Below are 6270 nucleotides of genomic sequence, written 5' to 3'. Positions count from 1 at the left end.
GTTTGGCGATGCTCATGAATGTTTTGTAGCTCCATGATCGCTTGCTGATCCTCAAGCTGTTTGTTCCTCTGCTCCAGATATTTCATGTTCCACTTAGCCCTATCCAAGTCAAGGGATAAGGCTTCGATCTCTGATTGATTCTCCTGGATGATCTCTTTGAGTTGTGCATTTGTTGGTTCTATATCTGTATCATCATCATGAAGGAGAACGAATTCGGTCTCTCGTTCACTTGATGGCTCACCTGAAGGCCCCTCATCATGCATTGGCTCCTTACCTCTGTCATGTACCTATAGTGCTGATGTCGGAAGCGAGGCCCCTTCCACCCCGGGTGGAGATAACACTCGCTTTGCTGCTACAAACAAATGTCTAGTACCCCTCTGATATGTGATGAAAACTGGCACACTAGCAGTCTCATGGCACTCATACCGACGAGAAGGTTCACCCTCATGCTTAACCTCTAATAATGCCTATGAAGTGTTGAAGAAGTCACGGAGATGAAATCATCGCAAGTAATGCCCTGTAATCCCAGCTGATGAACCACCAAAATCTTGATAAGAGCAAAGTGATAAACACTGTTAAGTTGCTGCTGAGGGGTCTTGTGCTGCATGAAGGTGTTCATCCTCTCTATGTTCCTGCAAATGAAAAATGGGATGTTCATCATCCGTACCCTGGTAAAGTGCATGAGCAACCTGATGTGATAGGCATATAGACGAGAGAACCTCCCCTCACAGCTGAAGTACTTCATGATCAACCTCATGGGTGGAGCATATTCATCTCTCAAATATCTGAATGGAAAGACTCTTGTGAGATGCCTCAAGCAACTGGCCTTAATGTAAGGCTCATAATGCTGCCGATCAACCTTCTGTTTCTTATGCCATGGTTCTCCAACATTTGGTATGCCGGTTTCTAATGAGACAGTTTCAGGTGTAAGTGTGAAGGTGACCCCAGCCAAGATAGAGTGATCTCCATGTAGGTGAAGCACAAAAATATGAGCCAACTCATGATGAACTCAAACATTAGCCACCCTATGACAAAATTCAAAACATGATAGATGCTGGAAGCATGACATAACAAGAGGGCATGCCTGCAATTCTATGGGGGTGGTTGGCTCGTCCCTAACATGTTTGCCACTCTTGTGATGTCTCCTGGGAGCCTGTTCTTCTGAGGATGAATAACTTTGTGTCTCCATCTCATACTCTGATGAATGCTCAGACGCCATGTCTGCCGTGTGTACTGTACTTGGGCTGCCCTTTGATGATGGTGTGAAACTAGGTGTTGTTGTGATATCTGCCACCAAGGGGAACAATGAAAAAAAAAGGGAGTATTAGGAGGGGAATAATATGATGGGAATAGGGGTTATGGGGAGAATTTTTGTTTAAGGATATGTAGGGGGGTTTGGGGATTTGATAAGGTAGGGTTTTGGGGTGTTATGTTGACAAATAAGTGGAGGGGATAGGGAATGGAGTTTGGTAATATTTTAGGGCAGGGGTAATAGGTAAAAATGAGATAGGGGGGAAGGGAAAATGGTAGGTGAAGATGGAACATTGGCCTCAATACCACAATTATGCAACCCTAGAAACAATGGCCTTTGGTGTTTTCTTGTGGTTGATTTTATGAATTTTAGTTGCCTTTCAAACATAGCCATAAACCACCATATCATTTATAAACTTTGATGAACAAGTCATGTCATAGAGCCTACCTGTCAATTTGAGGGGCTTCACAAGAAATTTGAGGAAATTTGGCATAGTTTTGGCCCTTTGTGGGTGTGCGCCGCGCCCTGGGTGTGCGCCGCGCCCTGGGTGTGCGCCGCGCCCATTGAAAAAATACACTGAGGGATGGCTCTATGTGCACCGCGCCCTCTGTGTGCATCGTGCACCTGTGTATATGCACCGCGCTCCTGGAAACTGCCTCCAACTCTCTCCAAACACGCACTTTTCCTCTCAACACTTTGCAATTTCTCCCTATGCACTTGATTTGCACAATGCCTCTAATTTTGGTGAAAACTTGTATATAAAGACTTGGAAGTCATGGGTAAAATGTTTGCTTCTCCAAAAACCCATTTTTCTAATGTTATGTTTTGACACTTTTTCACTGACTTAAAGCAACACTGATTTTCACTTTCCCTTTGAAATTTTAGCTCAAATGATGAAATTTTCGGCACTCTTTGCAGGAATTGCATGACAGGACATTTGGCCACGAAAAACATGCCTGCACCTGAAGAAATCAACTGGCACCTTTTTTTTTTGAAAATTTTATCATAAATGACACTGTTTGACTTTTCTTCAAAACAGAGTTTTGAAGAAGAGTCGAAGTCTATCCACATGACGATGAAACTCTCTGAATCATAACTTTGTAAGGGCCCCACTCTGGCCTGCATGGCTTTATAGGACATGGTTGAAGACCAAATTGATTAATCCCTAGACCTAATTATCGAAAATGACTTTTGTCCATTAAAGGACCAGACCTTGACTGTCATGGACTTTAGTGATCATTGACAAAAGACCTAAGCCAGCAGGAGCCAGACATGAGGGGAAATTACTAGCATGACCTTTTCTGTCAGATTATGGCATGCTCCTAGCGGAATGCAGCTGGGTAAATGGAGCGAGACTCCTAAAAATGAAATGCATAAAGAGTTTTTATCTCTGACAGAGGACTGACCAGACCGACTCCAACACCATGTAGCTTTTGAATTGTTTCCATAAATGCAATAGAAACTGTACTGGCTTTAAATGGATGTGATATTGCACAAAAGTGTGCATACTTGGTAAGTCTGTCAACTACCACCATGATGACACTCTTTCCCTTAGACTTGGGTAAACCTGTGATAAAATCCATTGAAACCTCCTCCCAAAATTGGCTTGGAATGGATAAAGGTTGTAATAGACCTGGTGTCTTAATTGTTTCAACTTTATGTTGTTGGCAAACCAAACATTCTGCCACAAACTTTTGAATATCTAATTTAAGGCCCTCCCAAAAAAATTCCTTCTTAACCCTGTGGTAAGTTTTTAAAAATCCTGAGTGCCCTCCTAAGGGAGAAGTGTGGAATTCCATAAGAATCTTTTGTTTTAGCTGGGAATTCTTACAGTGGTATAAGCGATCTTTGTACCATAATGAATCATTTTTCCAGCTAAATGTATCAGACATACTGGAGTCTTGTTGTAACTTTCAAATAAGTGCGCACACTTCTTCATCATTCTTCCATTCCTCCCTTGCTTCGTTTATCCAATCTGGTTGGATAATAGAAATGGCGCACAACAATGCTTCCACATCCTCATCCTTCTTGAGAGTGCATCTGCCACCACATTTTGCTTCCCTTTTTTGTAGATGATTTCAAAGTCATAACCCAACATCTTTGTGACCCATTTTTGCTGCTCTTCAGAGGATAATCTTTGTTCTAAAAAGTATTTAACACTATCATGATCCGTTTTTACCTTGAAGTGTCTTCCCATTAGGTAGGGTCGCCATTTCTTAATTGCATGGGGTATTGCCAACATTTCCTTCTCATAAATAGCTTTCTGTAAAAACTTTCCCTTGATTGGATGACTTTCGAAAGTAATGGGTCTTTCATCTTGCATTAAAACAGCACCAATTCCATTTCCTGAAGCATCACATTCCACAATAAAGGTTTTTGTGAAATCTGGTGTAGCTAAGACCAGTGTTTGGCACATTGCCTCTTTAAGATGCTCGAAGGCCTTTGTTGCTTCTGGAGTCCATGAAAATGCATATTTCTTCAATAATGTTATTAGAGGTGCTGTTATTCTCCCATAATTCTTAGCAAACTTGCGATAATACCCTGTCAACCCGAGAAATCCTCGTAGAAGCTTTATGGATGTGGGGATTTTCCATTCTTTAATGGCTTTAATTTTTCTAGGGTCTACCTTAACTCCTTCATGAGATACAATATGACCCAAATATTCCACCTCTTGTACTCCAAAGAAACATTTGGATCTTTTTGCATATAATTATTTCTCCTCCAATAATTGTAGCACCCTGTCAACATGTTCAACATGATCTTTCCAAGACTTGCTATAGATTAGTATATCATCAAAAAATACTAACACAAATTTTCTAAGGAATGGTTTGAAAATGGAATTCATCAAACCTTGAAATGTTGAAGGTGCATTGGTAAGGCCAAAAGGCATGACCAAAAATTCATAATGAACCTCATGAGCTCTAAATGCTATTTTCAGAATGTCTTCAGTCTTCATTCTGATTTGATGATATCCTGAACGAAGATCCAACTTGGTGAAGTAAATTGATCCATGCAATTCATCCAGTAATTCATTAATGAATGGAATGGGAAATGTATCTTTAATAGTGAGCTTGTTGAGCTCCCTATAATCCAGACACATGCGCCATGATCCATCCTTCTTGTGCACCAATACTACTGAAGCAGAGAAAGAAATTTGACTCGGTTGAATTATACTAGCCTCTAGCATTTCTGCAACCGTACGTTCAATTTCACTCTTTTGGGCATAAGGATATTTGTACGGCCTGATGTTTGGAGGAACACTTCCTAGAATCAGATTAATAGCATGATCATGATCACGAATAGGTGGGAGACCTTTGGGAGTCTCAAATACCTTGGAATGATTGTCCAAGACTTTTTGGATATCTGGAGAAATAGATGATTCCAATGTGGAAACATCTAGCAAACATAATTGTGCAATTACACCTCTTTGTTCCTTTTTTAGAAGCTTTGTCATACCGTTAGAACTGATTATCTTTCCCGGTTTCCCTGCAATACCCCTTAATTCAACTTCCTTTCCTTCCATAGAAAATTTCATGAAAATTTCTTGGAAATTAAAAGCTATTGTACCCAAGGATTGTAGCCATTGGACTCCTAGTACAACATCAACACCTCCCATTGGAATGGAAAGCATTGGGCTAGTCAATACATATTCTCCCATGGATAGCTTGATATTATGGCACTTTCCAGAGAAATGTATTGTTCCTCCATTTGCAACCATCATTTGACACTCTGGTGCTGGATATAAGAAGCAATTCAATTCTTTTGCTACCTTACAATGAATAAAATTGTGGGTACTTCCTGAATCAATCAACACTATTACCTTTTTCTTCTTGATTTGTACTTCTATCTTGATGGTTTGAGGAGTGGTAATTCCTGCCAATGCATTACAAGATATGGTCGGATTCATTTCTTCTTTATCTAGGCTTTGTTCCTGGAGTATATCCTCTTCTTTTGACCTTTCTTGCTCCTTCTCTTCTTCCTCTTCACAATCTATGTAGAATAATTTCTTCTCAGCACACTTATGACCTTTAGTGTATTTGCTATCACAACTGTAACAAAGCCCTTTTTGCTCTTTTTTCTTCCAATTGTTGTGATGTCAACCTTATAGGTTGTGGAAGACTAGGGGCAACAACACTTCCATCTTTATAGTTGTGAGTGGTATGCTTCCTGGTTGCCATAATAGATTAACCAAATTGTAATCAACAAGCTCTGTCGCTGAAATCACCAAGTTGTCATCAACAAGCTCTGTTGTTGGATTCACCAAATTGTCATAAAAAAACTTTGTTGCTGGAATCACCAAGTTGTCATCAATAAGCTCTATTGTTGGAATCACCAAATTGTCATCAACAAGCTCTATTGTTGGATTCATCAAATTGTCATCAACAAGCTTTGTTGTTGGATTCACCATATTCTTCATTTTTAACTGGATTACCCCCCCTTACACCAAAACTCCTTTTCATTTTGAAATCTTTCAAAAAAAAATCAAACATCTCTTGTTGCTGCTTCGACTTTCTTAGCCTCTTATCTTTTTTGTGGCTCAACAAGCAAATCGATCTATAGACATAGTGGTTTCCTACAATAAAAATGCCTATATGGTGGCTTCTCTGTTTCACAACTTCAAAGAAAAATAAGTCTACAAATTTTCCAAAACGACGACCTTTCACAAAAGCTTTCACGAACCCCTCTAAAACACTTGCAAACTTTTTTTCCTTTAAATATTACAATACCCAGAGTCAAATAAAACAAAAAAACATCTTATTTTTAAAAATAAATTACATAAACTTTATAGACTTTTAAAAATAAAATAAGCCATTTTTAAACCATATCTTAAAGCCCTCTTTCTTTACAACAAATTTAGATTTTTTTATTTTTTATTTCTTTGAATTAAAAAAGAAAAAAACATTTTATTTCAAACCCTCTTGCTTTTAATTAAATAAAAAAAAACAACTTTTAAATAAAAATAACAAATCTTTTTCTTCACTTCAATAGTACCTTATATCTCCCCTTTAAAAAAAATA

This window comes from Pinus tabuliformis, chromosome 9 (genome assembly GCF_031772625.1).
Source record: "Pinus tabuliformis cultivar Carrire ecotype Pingquan chromosome 9, CPIR1, whole genome shotgun sequence".
NCBI lineage: Eukaryota > Viridiplantae > Streptophyta > Pinopsida > Pinales > Pinaceae > Pinus > Pinus tabuliformis.
Note: the sequence above shows the minus strand (reverse complement) of the source record.